Consider the following 17,984-nt stretch of genomic DNA (forward strand, 5'->3'; position numbering starts at 1 on the left):
AACCACTTCCCAGTAGCCTGCAACCTTAATTTCTTCATTTCTTCCATTCCTCCTTAACAAGGGTCCTTTCCTCCAGCTTAGTCACAGGGCTGAGAGATAAAGAAAAGGGGGCATTTTTGACAACAGGAGCAAATTACTTTCATTCTTTCTGGCTTCAGTCCACACTATGGGTAACCGAAGCCATCCCTTCTACCATTTCCGATGTTCCCAGTCTTGTTTGCTTGAAGCCTCATCTACAGTGTAAATGCCACCATGCACCCACTCCTCACCACCAAGCACACACACGGTTATAGGCTTATGGCTTTGTTTGTTTGAGGTGGTGCTGTTTTCTTTAGTATTCTCGGTTAAAAAGCACAGAACTGGCAACCTGGTTTCTTCTTTCTAGATTTTCCTCTTCCCTGTACATTTTTCCTGCTCTCTTTTCTTAGACAAGCCTACTTTTCTTGCTAGATTCCTTAAGATTTACAGTAAAATGTGTCAGGAAGCACGTGACTCACTTCAGTTTTGCTGCTCGATGCATTCAGAGGGCAACCCTGGAGAGAGCTGTTTAATCTAAAGCCTCATTGCGTGGCCCACCACGGAAGCCTCTGCCACAGCTGATGAAATGACAGAAGTCCTCTCAGAAGCGCTTAGATGAGAGCTGGTTGTTAGAAAGCTGCTCCTGAAGAAGTAAGTTCTGATCAGCAGTGGGGCAACAGTCATGAGATTCTTGTGAAATGCTTGCTCTCTGAAGAGTTCACAAGCTGTGGCGAGTCTGAGCACTTTCTGTGAAAACCCTGCAGCCCTGTCCACCCACACTGGCCCAGGTGCAGAACCTGTGAGGTCGCCATTTGGCAGGGTCACACCAACCTCATGGGAGACAGACAGAGGTAAATCCTGTTTCCTGGCTCTCAAGGAAAGCAAGTCAGGTCAGTTCTAAGGCTGCCACGGGCTTATCTGGTCGTTATACTTCGTTCCAGCAGCCATTCAGGTGTTCCGAGCGTTCCCTGGGCTCAGTTCTGTTGAGTTTGTTCAGCACAGAGACTGAATAAGGCTTAACAAGGAATTAGTTAATTCCTGTAAGTGCATGAGAATCTTGACGCTGGAGAAAAGAAACAATAATTTAAAAATAAAGACTATTTTGACTGTACATACCAACATACTTGGATAATGTCTACTCTTTTATTTTTAAGGCTTTCAGTTAATAAGAGTTTCTTAGATGGGGGCAAGGTGGCTTTCGTATTTTCAAGCCACTTTCCCTCAGCCTTACATATATAAGTATATTTAAAACCAAATTAAATAATGTATTTTGAAAGCGCTTATATTCATCTTACTGCCAAGCAAAGACCCAATTACTCAAATAGATTGAATTTTGTGGAGAAGCAGAATTGCCAACCAGTCTTTACCCAGTGATGTTGGGACAGTTTCTTGAAGAACAGGTTATTGTATGCTCTGCTGGTTTTCAGATCATTGTAGGATCAAAGAATAAAAAAGGGCAACACAGGGCAAGGCAGACAAAGCTTGTTGGATGAATGAAAATTGATGGTGTTAATGATAACAGGATTGATTTATACATTGTCTTACCACTGCAACTTTCTATGTTTATCTTTTCAGTAAATTACAAAAGCGCACTCCAGCATTCTGATTGGCTAAAAAGTTAAATCAAGTTTATCTTTTCAGTAAATTACAAAAGCGTACTCCAGCATTCTGATTGGCTAAAAAGTTAAATCAAGGGCTGTAGAGTCGTCACAAGTAACTTTTTTACTACCATACTTAACAAAATGTTAATTAAATAGAAAAAAATTAAAAATTATACCATAAAAACTTGGGTACATGAAAGCTGAAAATGGCAACTGCATGGGGCAGATTCAAGCCCAGATACCCCATGTCTATCAGCACCAGAACCCCGATGCCAGGGCCCGGACTCCTATCAGTTATTCGAACTCACTTGGCCTTTTTAGGTCTTCTGTATCTGAACATCTGGTGTAAGAGGATTTTTATAAGGCCATTCATCCCCTGAGGAGGGAAGCCTAAAATCTGTTTTTTGTTGTTGTTGTTTTGTTTGTTTGTTTTTACCACGAAGTGCTCACACCAAAGCAAACTGGGCTAGCACATCATTTCCCCTGTCCAGCATTCCATTGTTGCACTGGATGTGGCTAGTGTCCAAAGGCTCAGCGGCCTTCGCATCCTAGTGTGATGGGTGATGGTCCCCAGAATGCCTCCCACTTCTCTCTCCTGAATAACCTTAGTCTTGATTGCTGCTTGTGATGTGCCTGGTCCTCTGCTTCGTCCTTGTAGTCTGTCTTCAGTTTCCTACCTGTTCCATGTCCTTTATTGAATAATGAGTGACGTAAGAAAGGAATAGCAAGAATCTGTTAATACACTGGCCTGCACTTGGCTGATTTGTCACTCAGGTTGTGTCCGAGCAGCAACCCTGTGGCTTTTTCGCCTGTTTAAACTAAAGGACAAATTACCTAACAAGGGAGATTTGAGAATCTATCCTAGGCAATGAGGAAAAGTTAGGGCAACCAATAGAAGGATTGTAGATTCAGGTTGCTAAACTCATTAGTTTTCAAAAATGTTCCTTGTAGGGTGGAGACCCTTCTCAGCTGAGTGGTTACATAGCTCGGAGGAAGCCCTATATTCAGTCCACAGCACTGTAAAACTGGGCAAATCGGTGCACATTCGTAGTCCTAGGACTCTGGAAGCAGAGGTAGGAGGACCAAGAGCTCAAGGTCACCCTTGTATGCATAGGGAGTTCAACTCCAGCCAGGCTACATGAGAGCCTGTCATCACAGACACACAGAGAGAGAGGGAGAGGGAGAGGGAGAGGGAGAGGGAGAGGGAGAGGGAGAGGGAGAGGGAGAGGGAGAGGGAGAGGGAGAGGGAGAGGGAGAGGGAGAGGGAGAGGGAGAGGGAGAGGGAGAGGGAGAGGGAGAGGGAGAGGGAGAGGGAGAGGGAGAGGGAGAGGGAGAGGGAGAGGGAGAGGGAGAGGGAGAGGGAGAGGGAGAGGGAGAGGGAGAGGGAGAGGGAGAGGGAGAGGGAGAGGGAGAGGGAGAATCCTTGCTTGAACAGAGAGTTTATGACTCTACGTTTCTTTGCTTTCTTTAGTTCAGTAAACAGGGAGAACATTAATTCAGTCTCAAGAAGGCAGCATTCTGCCTCACCCCAGCGGGAGACAAATTGGTACCTGGCAGGGAAAATTATATGTCAAAAAATGATAAAGAAATGATAAGAACTGGCCCCAGTTATCGATTCATTCCACAAATGTCCTTCAGGGCTTGTAGTGTTTTAAGGCTTAGTGATAAGGAGACGTGTAAACAAATAGGTGCAGTGTTTGTTGTGGGCACAGATGAGCATCTATACAGGGATGCAGAGGAGATGGCACACATGGCTGTCTGATGAAATCAAGTTGACTGCCTTGAGCAGAAGCCTAACAAAAAATCTTACACATTTTATACTCAATTTAGATAAGGCATTAAGAATTTCTAACTCTATAAAATAAATTAGGAAGATGAGTCTCTCTCTCATAAGAGTATAGATCATAGAAGATCAGTTAAGAAATATAAGGTGTGCATTAAAAAGCATCGAGCGGTTGTAAATGAATAGGGGTGTATAGTCTACACGCTACCTGGATTTCAATCCCGGCTCCCTCGTTGAATAACAGTGTGAAGTGGACATGTTGCTTAATTTCTTTTTGCCTAGCTTTCCTCATTTTTTAGTTGAAATTAGTGTTAAAAAAGAAACTGGAAAATGTTTAGCACTGCAGTCTCTGACACACACGTATAAAAGGTTAGCTCTTAGCAATATTACAGTTAAATATAGTAGAAAACAAACTACTAATCTTTTAAACTTGAAACAGCTACCTCAACAACAAGATCATATATTTCAAAGCACTTACTAATGAAAACTTAGATAATTAAAACAAAAAGAACTCTCAGGCACAACGGGCCTTGCACTATTTAAGCCTCCCCTTTCGTTTTCTTCTCCCTCATCTTGGATGATGAAACCAGACCAGACCAGACCAGACCAGACCAGCTCCCCTAATTGCCCCTCTGCAAGCAACTGCTGGGAATTTGGACTTCAGTTCTTGAGTGAGCATGGTCTTCCAGCTGCGGTGAATTAGCGAAACAGCGCTGTGCCAAGGAGAACAGATAGCGCCACCATAGGCTTTTATTTTCAAATGTACTTTAGATTTGTGAGTTGCAATTGTTTATTTTATTTTCACTTTCAAATAGGATTTTATGTAGCCCAGGCTAACCTCCAGCTCATTTAAGTGATATTCAGTTTCTAATTCCTTCTGCCTCCGGAGTCTGGGACTACAGAAGCTGCTGAGGCTCAAACCCGGGGTGTCATGCATGTTAGCCAAGCATCAACCAATTGAGGCTGTGACTTTGAAATGCTTTCTGACTTCTTCCTTACAAAACATCACTGTATGTTCCCCACCCCTGATACCCAACTGCCTGGTAGATATTTTAAGGAGTATCTTTGAGTTGTTTGTTTGTGTTTTTGTTTTCAGAACAAATTCTATTTTTTACTTTCCTCCCAATAAATGCCTTTACATTAAGCGAACCTCAAGAAGCAGAAATGAATAAATATCAGTAAGTTCTAGCGCCTTCCCTAGAAAGTTATTTCAGATGAGCAGCTCTGCCCAGTATGTCCGTGGAATCAAAGGAAACAGGACGGTCGGGCAGACTCAGTTAATGCTGAGCTGGATTTAGGAAGAATGCAAGGTAGAGTCTGAGTTTCACATCATTCTCTAAGAAAGTTTACGCAGAATACATAAAGTCAAATAGAGCGTTTTGAAAACACAGCTCTGGCTATTGCAAATGAACATTGCTCTATTCAGAACTAAACAACCTTAAGGTAACCCATCTCATCTCCTTTCCAGGAGAGTGTGGAACTGGACTCGGGGAAGCCATTTGATCAATATAGGCACACCTAGAAGCAGAATTAGAGTGTTTTCATTAAGAAGACAGCATCTAAGTTATTACAGTTATGCCAGCAGGCCCCTTGCTGTGTGCAAAGCTCTTTCTGGATAAACCCTCATCTTCTTGCACTTGGTATCATCAGTGAACAACATGATGTCTGACCCACCAGAACCACCCAGATGCCTTTTAACAATGCCCAGTAAAATATGGTAGCAGACACATTGGTTAGCCAAGTCAGGCATCAAAAAATATATCATAAATGATTAGAACAATATACCAGCACCAAAGACGAACTCTAGTGTGGATAGGCATACAACTCATTTTTTCCACTCAAAATATTAATTCCAACAAGAACAAGACATGAAAGATTTGATTAAACAGAGTTCTGTCTGAAAAAAAAAAGACAGGCATTTTAGTTCAAGTTCAGGAACGAAGAATATGATCAGGATACCACCCCCCTTTGCAGCATGCATTTCCTGCCTCTATAAATGACTTGAAATAGAGGCCTGAGCAACTGCAGGACGCTTGTATTTTGCATAATTAGACCACATTTCAAGTAATACATTCAGTTCTGACTGCCACATTTAGGAGAGACACGGACAAACTGGAATCCATCCAACATGATGATAGGCCTTAAAAGCCATATCATATTATAATGATTAAAGGAATGTTCCATCTGGAGAAAAGACGACTTTGGGAAAAATGATAGCCATTTTCAAATAGTTGAATAACTTTCATGTGGAATAGGGATTAAATTTATCCTATGAAGCTTTCCTGAAAGAAAAAAAAAATAACAGACCCACTCATACTAAAGAATAGATTATTCAGAAATGGAATGGTTAAAACTAATGAAGAGCTTTATTTAAAACAAGAGTGCAGGCTGGAGAGATGGTTCAGGGATTCCCTCAGTCTGTTGCTCTTGTATAGGACTGGAGTTCAGCTCCCAGCACCCACATCAGGCAGCTCTCAACTGACTATAACTCCATCTCCATATCTGATACCTTCTTCCAGCCTCTATAGGTACCTGCACACATATAACACCCACACCCACATGCACACACTCACTCCCCCTACACTCACTATATGTGTACATGTAAATGTATGTGCATATGCATATGATGTATATACATACATGTGTATTTAATATATATGTATATTAAATAAAACAAGAATGAGTAATCTAAGAGCTAATTATGTGTTCTCTTAAAGTTATCTGGATTTCCTTTACTTAGGAAACAATTCCCATGTGCACCTATGTGCATAGCTTATCACTCCAATACACAGAGGGCAGCAACAGAAGGTTGCAGGTTAGTTCATGTGAACCTCATACAATTTCCACTTATGTAATCATCAACATACCTGTAAAAGTTTGTTTGCAGCTATCAACTGAGCATCCTTATCTGTCAATTTTGAGATGGATAGAGGGCAGCTTGAAGCAAAGACTATGGTATGATACAAGAAATCCATACTTTCAGAGAGTATCGGTTGACACTTGGATATTTGAGATTAAATAACTTTTAAAATTGCAAGTTTGCTTACAGGAATTAAGAGGTTTGAGTACATTGCAATCTCAGCCCTGAGTCCGTTGACATAACAGTTCAAATCATATGTAGTGCCAGGCCTTCATGTTCACTGAGATGCTCATTTTCTAAACATTATTTTTATCATGATATATTAACAGATAATGTGTATGGTTGTGACATATCCAAAATTCTGCTTCTATAAATGTCTATAAGACAGATACGTATATAAAAATCATTTTTAATATCCCCATCTATTATGCAAGTTGTATGGGGGTGGGGGGGGGGGAGAAAAGGAGGAATTAGAGAAAGTTACTGATCTTCAAGAAGTTTATGGGATACTTTTTCCTCTTAAAAATGAATATTATAACTGAATATGTTTGAATCCTAGCTGACACATATGTTTGATTTGCCATCAGATAATTTAAGAGCAAAATGAACAAGATAAGCAAGCACTTAATTGCAATTATTGGGGGGTGGTGGTGGGACTCTGTCTTTTGTTTTGTAAATGTTTGCTGTAATTAAAAAGAAAGATTGAAATGGAGTAATCCTTTATGATGAAAGCCTTCGTGTTAAAGAATAAATATCAAAAGAAGAATCTCTTTTTGCTAACTGGTTAATTAGAAGAGGATGGTTTGTAAAAAGGAAACAAACAGAAAGCCATCGAACTGCCCAGTCCGGCTCCCCGCAGCCCAATCCTGATTCAGCAAATAGGTATTTGCCAGTAGCAACGAGCATTGTGTACGACAATGACTGCGCTACTTAACTCGATACTGTTCCCACACCTCAGTGAGTTGAGCCCTGTGCGTGGGTACTTATGAAGTCACCGGGTGCCTGTGCGAAATATTAAAAGCAGAGAGGGTTAAGGGAGTTTAAAGACTAGTGGGACCGGCTACAGGATGACAGCCACGCCCACCTCTTAAAATGTACTTGGCAATGAAATTCATGCCAATATGACACCTGTCTGCGTAGGAAATTCATGACGGGCCAGAAGGGCAGGCTTCGGAGGATCCCAGTAGTGGTGTTGTGGCTGCTCTGGCCAGAAGCCTCTTCTGAGAAGAAGGCTTACGTCTCCTTCTCTTGGACCACTTGCCTCAAATTGAAAGGAGGTAATAAGTGGTGTTGTGTGGATCGAGGACTTCTGACAAGGTAAGGCTTGTTCAGTTCTTGTTTGGAGTTTACTGACACGTTAAATTTCCTCCTATACCTTGCCTTTTAAATGTCGATTACTAGGATAAACGTGGCTGTGTAGTAAGCAGCCTGAACTGGACGGCCAGAACTGTGTGCTGCTTTCTCTACCAAAGAGACAGCCAGCCTTGGCAGGAGCTGTCTGTGCCATTTCTGGTTAATTCGATGAAGAGAAAGGAGGAGGAGGAGGAGGGGGGGAGGAGTTTGGAGAGGAGGAGGGGGGAGGGAAAGGAAGAAGGGGAGGGGGAGGAAGAGGAGAGAAGGGGGAGGCCTGAGTGGTAGGGAGTGATTTCAAGGAGACTTGTCAAAATGGCTCCTCTCCAGGGGCCCTATCGGAGGATTTTTGGTAGCTACCCACATCCAGAGATTTAAATTTATGAATGAGAATCATAATGATATCTTAATTGCTCTGAGGATGTCTTTTCAAAAGAATTGTGGCAGAAATAGTTCCTTCGGAGGAAGCAAGAAACTAGAGGAGATGGCTTGATTGCAGAAGAGCCTAGGAAAGCCTTCTGTCCTAGGAGTTAATGTCCAGGGATCTCTTTGGCAAATAAGAGTCTCCGTTTCAATTCTGTTCTGTTTGATGAGGACTCAGAACATCTTAATCAAATCTAGCAGTCATCGCTGCTTTCTCTCTCATAATCTCCCCGATCTTGAATGGCCTGGGCCAGAGCTCTGGAAGGAAAACACCATTTGTTATATAGTCTTTTCAAAATTAAGACTGAGCCCATCAAGACTAATTGTTTGTTAACATTAGATAAACGAAAATTTTAACTTTGATGAATTGTTTGTAAGCTCTAATCAAGTGGGTGGAGTCATTCAAGAAGGGAGGGAACCCACTGGAACAATATATATAATTTGTCTATGTTATTATTTCAGATAATTACAAAGCAAATGCTTAGAAGCTGTTCTTTATCTTTATACCATAAAGGGTTTGGGGGAAGCATAATACCACCCAGCCATTGTCAGCCGCTCTCCAAACTATTGCCGACTTCACAATTGTCAAACATTACCGTTCTTGAGACTACCAGAGACAGAAGTGTCACATTGAGTGTAGAGAGATGACTTCATAGGAGGATGAAGCAGGAGGGAGTGCAGGGGGATGGGGGGCGCAGAGAATAGGACCAGTTTGCAGTCACAGAGAAATCAGCTTTAATTAATTTGAGTGCCAGCTCTGTGTATAATTACCCAGCATGAGAGTTTGCATGCAAACGCGGAAATGCTGATTCTTCAAATACTTGCACTTGTTCATTAATACGCTGGGACTAAGCAGAGCTGGCAAGCAGACAGGGATTGCACACCGCCCGCAGGCTCGCTCCCATCACACTGTCGTTCGCAAACAGAGTTCAGATGTTTCCTCTTTCTGTAAATAATAAGCACGAAAATACGTGTGCCGCTTTCATCAGTGACATACCTTGTTTTCTTCTCGATTAAAAAAGGATGTTTGGGGATTTTCAAAAACAGAGGCGGAAACAGTAAATGTCACCGCGATCCTGATTTATCCACTGCCGGATTCAGACCGCTTACGCGGGCTTTGCGGAGCTTGTACTCAGCATTTCACAGGACTGTCCGACCTGATCATGCTTCGCAAATGGTGAAGTGACGTTCAGGTGTATCTTTATAATTAAATTCAAGTATAAATGTATAACTAAACTCCAGGAGAAGCAAGTCTGCTGATCACAGCTGAACTGCCCCCTTGTCTCAGAATCTGGTCTCTGTGGCCAGCCTCAGCCAGGTCCAGAGGCTTCAGGCCAAAACCTGGCTCACTTCCTTGTGCAAGTATTTAATTCCAGAGTCTCCACTCTGCTCTCCGGATCTTAACGGAGATCAGATACAAGCGCATTCCTCAGCATCTCGAAAACACCCTACAGGGACAATCTATCTAAATTACAACCCCAAGGGTATATGATACTTCCTTCAGAAAACGGTATGGGGAAACACCGCTCCGGTGTGCGTGCTAAAGGTCCACAGGTCTCCCCACACTGCCACAGTTTCCTTGCCAACGTGTCTGCAAATGGTTATGATGCTCCTTCTGTGCCACACACACACTCCACAGCACAAGGGATAAACAACAACGACCCAGCCCCTGCGTCAGTGCTTCTGTTTTAGAAGAGACTCAGCTAGGTTTCCTCGGGAAACACTGTTAGCATTCCTACCCCAGAAGTCCACTTTACACAAAAGAGTCCGTGACCTTCCATAAAACAGCTCTCAAGAGCCCCCTGGTAGACTGACTTATTTTCTGACAATCACTTAGCTCTGTTCTTGTCTAAGACAGAAGGAGATGCCCCCATATTAAGGTTTGAGGTAAATTATGAAGAGCATATGAAGTAATCCATTAGAAAAGCCCAAAAGCCTTATGGGAAATATACTGAAGAGAAAGTTTTAAATACCATTCCCAAAAAGCCCATGGGAAACAAAAATAGGCACAGCCTATAGATTGATGTGCGGCTCTTCCCATTAGCCTAGACTTGTGGCGGGCAGAATCTGAAATACAGGTTTTCCAGAACTGTGAGCTGCTAATGCCCTGAGTTTAAACATCTTGAGTCCATCATGATCAGACATCCATGAACACAAAGCAAAAATATATGTGGATCCAGGGTAATTAATAGAATATGTGTGTTAAAAAAAAACCCTGCAACTGGATTTTAATTTATTGTTCTTGTTATTTTTTACTTTTTAAGCTTTATTTCATTTATTTATTTTATGGATATGAGTGCTTTGTTTTCATGTGCATCAGAAGAGAGGATCAGATTTCATTACAGATGGTCATGAGCCACCATGTGCTTGCTGGGAATTGAACTCAGGGACCTCTGGAAGAGAAACCACTGCTCTTAACTGCTGAGCCATCTCTCCAGCCTCCGTTACTTTTACTATTTACTTACATATTTTATGAGAGTTTTGGTGTGTTCACAGGTGGTGTGTATGTACATGTATATGCATGTTCACATGCATGTGGACACACATGTTGTGTGGATATGCATGCTTTTGTTTGCACATGTATGGAGAAGCCCTAAGTTGACCTTGGGTGTCTTTCTTAGTCACTCTTCATTTTATTTATTGAGGCAGGGCTTATCAATTCCACCAAGTCAAGCTAGTGAGCTTGTTCCAGGAGTCTCCAGCTCTGACTTCTGAGTGGTCGTGGGCAACCACTGCACCTACCCGGCATTTCACAGGAATGCTCAAGATCAGGATTTGAACTCCCATCCTCAACCTTGCACAGCAAGTGCTATCTATGTGTCTGCAGAACGGCTTTCCCATACCCTAGTTTTGTGTTTTCATTATCAGGGCTTGTAAGGACATTTTATGTAAGTTGACAGTCCTCTTCTCTTCTCTTCTCTTCTCTTCTCTTCTCTTCTCTTCTCTTCTCTTCTCTTCTCTTCTCTTCTCTTTTCTTTTGAGTCAGGCTCTCATTAAATTGCCAGGCCTAGGCTGGCCTTGAACCTGCAATCCTTTTAATCCCCTAGAAACAGTACAAACCTGTACTACCAACTTTGGCTAACAACAACAACAAGACAATGCGACTTCATTTTAAGGAGACAAAATATCCACCAATTCAAGAGCAATTAGCAGGGAGGTGAATCACTAACGGGGCTGAACTTGAGTTCAGTGAGCCAAGATAGCTACAAAGTAGCTTGTCTTGTTCTCATCATGCCAAGAGAGGGGCCTAGACAGGGTCACAGAGACAGCCTGAGATGGGGGTGAAGAGAGTTTTAAGGATGCCTTTGATCTTATTGAGGACATCGGCGAAGTCACCTCCTGAGAATCGAGGGAAGGTGGACATCACACAGTCATTAAAAGGACTCTAGCTTCCTACAGAAGAGAAGACACTGCAATTTACAATCTTTCCAAATGAAACTGGGTGGGAAGAAGAAGAAATGGAAAGTTCCTCTCAGAGCTTCCCTTCTGCCACAGTAAGGTGAGAACTGAGATAGAATTCGCCATTAGCGAGTGCATGCCTCCTCCACTACCTCAGCTTCTCTACTTCCGGTGCACAAAAAAGGTTTTATCAGTTATTCCTCTTGTCAACTACAAGGCCTGGATTGTAGGCAGGGGATCTATATATGAAGCAAGGGACATAGGGTTTGTCTTAGGAAAACCCTACTACCTGCTGGCCTTCCTCCTGGTCACCTCTGGCTTTGCTGCAGGAACTGAGTGAACTTACAGAACCATACAGGAAGTCTGGTACCGCTCTTCCTTCGGTAGCATGCCTTCCTCCTTCCCAGATTTCTGTTGACTCAGAGCCCCCAAGGTGTGACGCTATGAACAGGACACCCCTAGGCTAGAAAAAACTGCGGAAAACACCCATATACCACTGATAAGGAGAGCAGGCTCTCCGGCCCTGACTTCTGCTCTACTTGCCTGGGATGACCATTAACGTTTAGAATACGTACGGGCATTCAGAAGCGTAGCTACTACTAGCTGTTCCGGTTTGGCTGTCTAAAGATAGGAGTGGAGGACAACATTCATTTAAATGTATGCCAGTGGGCCCAGGGCATCCTCTGGGTGTGACAGGCTTCAACATGGCATAACCGGGGCACAGACTCTTATGAGACTGAGGGAGAGAATGCTGTTTGAGTGGATGATTGTATCTGGTAATCGAAAGAACAGAGGAGAAAAATGGCATCAGAGTGCTGCTGGTATACTACTGGCTTCTTCTTGCAAGGTCTTATGTACCCCAGGTTGGCCTCCAGCTTGATAAGCATCCTCAGCTGAGCTTGAATGCCTATCCCCCCTATTTCCACTTCTCAAGTGCTAGGATTTTAACTCTGGACCAAGACCCCCCAGAAACTACTGCTGCTTCTTTTTATCTCCCCCCAACTCCCTACCGGTCTTCGGGTCTTCGTGTGTGGGCTCCTCTTCCAAACCTTTTCCAGATTCTAAAACTCAGGGCTCTGTTTACCTGGAAAAGGAGTATGTACCTTGTAGTCAATGGGGGAAATGTTAAAGATCTTTAAACAAAATAATCACTCTAATCTAAAACTCAAAGACTCTTGAACATCAGTTTGGTGGGGAGCTGTCAGGTTCTCCGGGATTTGAAGGTAAAGATGTCAGGCCTTTCTTGTGTGTCATTTTCTCTATGGGAAGGGAAAACCTCTTGGACCCCAACACTCTGTGCAAAGACACCAAGCGGAAACAGTGAGACGTTAACAGAAAAGACGTTTCTTCCATAGGGAAAGCAAGGCATTGGCAAAGCACATGTCTGGAGAAAATGCATTTAACTATGAAAATACAAATAAACACAAACCAAAACTGCCTTTCACAAGGCTTTTACTGGCAGCAATCTGTGGATCTCTTTGGATGAAGAGAAGTCCTACAGAGTATTGGAGAGGTTATTGAGAGAGGAAGCTGAAGAGGAGGCACAGAGGGGTTGAAATCCCCCCAGAAGAGGAAGGGATTTGTGATTTACCAATGAGTGTTGAAAGAGTCAGGGAAGTGGTCACATCTGACTTTAAGCTTTTAAAACTTGGAGATAACATATTTTAAAAATTGGAAAGAAGGTGATGTTAACGGTTCACTTCTTTTGCTCCATCCTGGAGTGGAAAGTCGAGGCATGAAAGGAAGTTGAGGCAGGAAGGTCTCTCTGAGTTCAAGGCCACCCTGATCTACACATCAAATTCTAGGCCAGGCCGAGCAACAAAGTAAGACTGCGACTAAACATAAAAATAAAATAAAGGAGAGACGAGGGAGTGCAAACACGGGAGAGAACATAGCTCACTTTGGACATCATTCTTTGGGGGCTGTGCTAGTACCTATCTTTTTAAAGAAAAAGCTGGATACTGTTCAAAACCCATTTCCAGGTCAGTGACCCAAAGAGTAGACAAGTAGTTCTCTCTCTGCCGAGGTAGAGAACCAACTTAGATCCCAGGCGTAGAGACTGGGAGGAGGTGGGAGGGTGGCATTGTGCTTATAGCTTCAAAGGAAACCCGGAATGTCCAGTGAGGGAAAAGGGCAAGGCCCGGGCAGTTTCCAGGAGGGCCTGATCAGCGGGCAAGCAGGAGGCACAGACTGGGATGTCATAATGGCTTAGTCACTGTGACTTTCGGGAGACAGTCAGCAAAGGCAAGTTTCTTTCATGGGAAGAGAAGGCAGATGCTGCTCTTCGGGCTTGCCTGTCATCTCTACTCCCTGGGAAACCTGAAACTGGAGCAGCCAGTGTGCTTTCTGGGAGCTCACTCACAGAGACAGGACTAGGAGAGCGTAGGTATTCTCGGAGGGAGGCAGGATCAATCTACTTGCTCTCCACCCCATGTATCCACCCAGAGGCTGGCTGTCCTGGTTCCCCCCCCCCCCCCCCGCCTCACACTTCCTCTACCAACTGAAGGTGGGTGGCGGATAATGGGAAAGAGTAGATGATGATCCATGAGTCAGGCCCTGAATGGCAGGCAAGCACTTCCTCCTATTCATGCTTTGGAATCAGGAGAATTTTCCCCTAAGAAAGTTACCTGCACTCCACCCATTGTTCCTGATCCACTTTATCTTTTAGGAGGGGGGCCTGTCTTTGACATAGCCCTTAGCACAAATTCCTGTGTCACATGACTAGCCTGTTTGGGAAAGGCTTTGGACATATCCTTTTTGTATCAAGGTGTGTCCCCCAGTCCTGGCTACTGTGAAAGGCTACAGAATTCTTTTTTTTCCTCCCCCGACCCCTTCCCTTTCTCTCCGGCCCCACTCACTCCGAAGGCTACAGAATTCTTAAGAGTCATATCTGTTTCCTTTGGCATTCACATATTTGACACTCTGTGTGTTCACAGCGGCCAGGTAGCAAATCGCACCATATTACCTGGGAGAAGGAAATTATTTTCTCCCTATTCAAATACATTTTTATTAACCACACACAAATTGGCTTCACCTAGACACCGAGGCTTGCTTACATGCGCAGCTGAGGTATGGTGTCTAGATGGTTGGAGGAGAATATAATTATGTGTTTATGTGCTAGGTAATCTCGGTGATCAGAGAGGGATGTCTGAGGAATATGAATGATCTGCGTGCCACGTCGACAGCGTGGCTTCGCACAGCCTTTGTGTTCTTCTTCCCTGAGTCTAGGCTCATTCTCGATCTCTTTACTTGTTAAGACTTCCTGACATTTATACAGTGCTGTGCGATTCTGTTTGTGTTTATAATGTATATATAATCTCCTCTCTTCCTTCTCTCCTCTCCCCCCATTGTCTATGTCCTCCTCTCCCCTTCTCTCTCTCTCCCTCTCCCTCTCTCTTCCCCCCCCTCTCTCCCTGTTCTCCCCCTCCTTCACCTGCTAAACACACAGGCAGGGAGGCATCTTCATGAAGTTGCCCCGCATGGTTGTTGGTTTCTCGGTCACAGAAATTCATCATCAAGGGAGTGACTTGCTTTATATGCTCACTAAATTTTTTTTTAAAAAAATGTTTTTCATTATATTTATGCAAACGTAACTTGGCTGGCTCATAATTTACCAAAGGCAAGCATTTGTCAGGGTTATTTCCAATCACTCGGGGGGGGGGGGAGAAAAGTGCCTTTGTGTATTTTGATCATTTAAAGCAATTTTGTTTCCATTCTGTGTGTGTGTACCGCCAGAACAGCATGACTGTCTGGTGGAGGAGGCAGGAGTGCTCCTGACGCTCTTGCGCACATCTGCAAAAGTGCTGATTGCTTAAGGGACAGAGAGTGACGTGGGCAGAAACACTTTAGCACATGCTTATTCTCCTTGGTGCTTTAGAACAGAGGAAATTTACATATGCTGTTGTTTGCATTTAAATTATACACTGGACTGTAACTTGGCGGGGGGCACTGCTTAATATTTTGAATCATAAAAACTGGAATACACCCCTTAGATGTCTATCCTATGGCCTCATTTTATTTCTGAATTTGACTTAAATAGTTTTGCAGAGGCTGAGGGTAGGGGTTGGGCCTGTGCAAACTCTGAGAGCCAGAGATTGAAATTATTATTAAATAATAATAATAATAATAATAGTTATATAATAATAATAATAATAATAATAGTTCCCTGGCCTTGCAGAATACCAGGATCCGGTCTCAGTAGACACACTTGTGGTTCTTCAAGAGGACAGGGAAGTGAACAGCTAGCTACCCCATGGGAAGGCCTTGGAGGTTTCTCACCAGAATCCAGTCTCACAGTGTAACTGGAGCATGCAGGGTGTTGTGTGCTTGTAGGCTTTTTTCATTGTTGGTTTGTTTCTTTGTTTTTCTGTCTCCAAACTAAATTTCATTTAATGTAAAGCCTATCAATGGGAAGAGGTAAGTATTTATATTCTCCACAATTGTTAAATCCTGTTAAGAAAGCACAAATCAAAGGTGAGCCTTGCCTGGTAGGATAAGACTTGTTATCCCCTCAATTCAGTGGGACTAAAAGATGCGCTGGATCTATTCCACTGTCCCTGGCCACATATGTACCTTCACATAGTCACCACCAGCTAGTCTCCTGCCGGAAGTTAGCTTGGTTTGCAGGATGCACAGTGGTACTATCGAAGGAAAGAAGAAAACACCATGGGGTTTAAGTTAGAAGACAGAGCACAGTTCACGTGCTTCTTGTTTCTATGAGAGTTGGGAGGTGAGTTAGGCGACTCAGAACTCAGTTTCTCTACTCCAGCACCTCAGTACCCTACTGTTCCCTCTCCTTCTCCCTCTGAGGCTAAGAGGAACTCAAGACGTTGCTCTAGGGAACTGGACTGACTAGGCACTGAAATTCCTTACATCATAACCATAGTACAGTGTTTAAACATAGTCAAGAAGCTGGTGGTGGAGTGTACGAAGTTTGCCGAGCATACTTGAGACCCTGGATTTTATCCCAAGGACTGCAAAGTGGAAAGCCAGACAAGCCCTCCTTTGTTTTCTTTTTTGCAGCACCCGAGGCCAGCACCTCCTATGTGCACGGTGGCTTCTCAGTTCTCAGTTTGTTACCCAGGCTGACCTTGAACTAATCCATGGTCTAAGCAGACTATAAACTTTTGATATTCCCGTGTCAGCTTCCTAACCCAGCCAGGGTGACAGGCTGGGCTCATCAGGCCCAGCTTTAAAAAAAAAAATCTAGAGACGGTCCTGGAATTACCCTTTCTTGAAGACATTGTCAGATTTATAAATTGATACTTAAATAAGTAAGCTTAAAGATGTGACTGTGACAACAGAGGTCTGAAGAGAAACCGGTTCTCTGTTCCCTCTGTACACCGATAGCTAACTCATCTTGTAACTAGCAGTTTTTCTCCGTGGATACTAGTGGATAGTTAGTTAAAGAGTCATGGTCAAGCATCCCTTGTCTGTTTTACAGTCAGGCATCACGAAGCAGAAATAGCACCAGGAACTTTTTCTTTTCTTTCTTTTTTTTTTTAACGTTGCATCTTAATTGATACACAGTTTATTTTATATCAAGATATTTTCTGCTACTGTATCAGATTCTTCAGGGACTCTATAAAATTCCTGCTTCTCATTCCCTACTCATTGCTAAAGAAACATCTGAGAAGCAACTCAGGAGAACCAGGCATCTTGGATAGACAGACAGAAGGCGGTCCCTTCTGATGCAGAGGTGATCAAACGTCGTCCCTTCTCTATTATCTGTGGTTATGGAGGGGCCTGGAGTTATAGTGAGTGCTTACCCAGCAGGCATGAGCACCAGTGCTTCATACACTAGGTGTGCTCTGGTGTGTGGCTGTCACCCCAACACCCAGAAGACAAGAACAACAAGATCAGGAGAGTAAGGTCATTTCCAACTACCCAGCTAGTAAGAGGCTAGCCTGGACTACAGGAGACCCTCTCAACTATCTAGCTAGTAAGAGGCTAGCCTGGACTAGAGGAGACCCTCTCTCACAGATTAAAAAAGTATCGAGGAACCCAGAAGCATGCTTTTATGGGAGTTATATCCTTAAGTATTGATCACATTGGAAATTATAACTGAAAAAATTAAATACATAATTACTAATTCAACTGAAAGAGTCACAATCAGCCCATTCCCTATGATACATTATAAATTTTAATTTATTACTATTGTTCACACATGAGCCTTTGCTAAGTCAACAAAAAAGAGTCATAACAAACCCATATTATGTGACACACTATAAAATGTAATTTAGGGCTGATGAGATGGCTCAGTGGTTAAGAGCACTGACTGCTCTTCCAAAGGTCTTGAGTTCAAATCCCAGAAAGCACATCATGGCTCATAATCATCTGTACGCTACAGTGTACTCATATGCATAAAATAAATAAATAAATCTTTAGAACTATAAAATGTAATTTAGTATATTGTTATTATGTGCACTCCTTTGCACGCACTTAGAGGTCAGAGGACCACCTTGTAGAGTCATCTCTCTCCCTGGAGCTTCCCTTGAGTTCTTGGGATCAAATTCAGGTTGTTAAGCTTGCCTTTCAGGTGGCAAAGGCC

Source organism: Mus caroli, unplaced genomic scaffold, assembly GCF_978045245.1.
Source record: "Mus caroli unplaced genomic scaffold, Mus_caroli_1 scaffold_3, whole genome shotgun sequence".
NCBI classification, from domain to species: domain Eukaryota; kingdom Metazoa; phylum Chordata; class Mammalia; order Rodentia; family Muridae; genus Mus; species Mus caroli.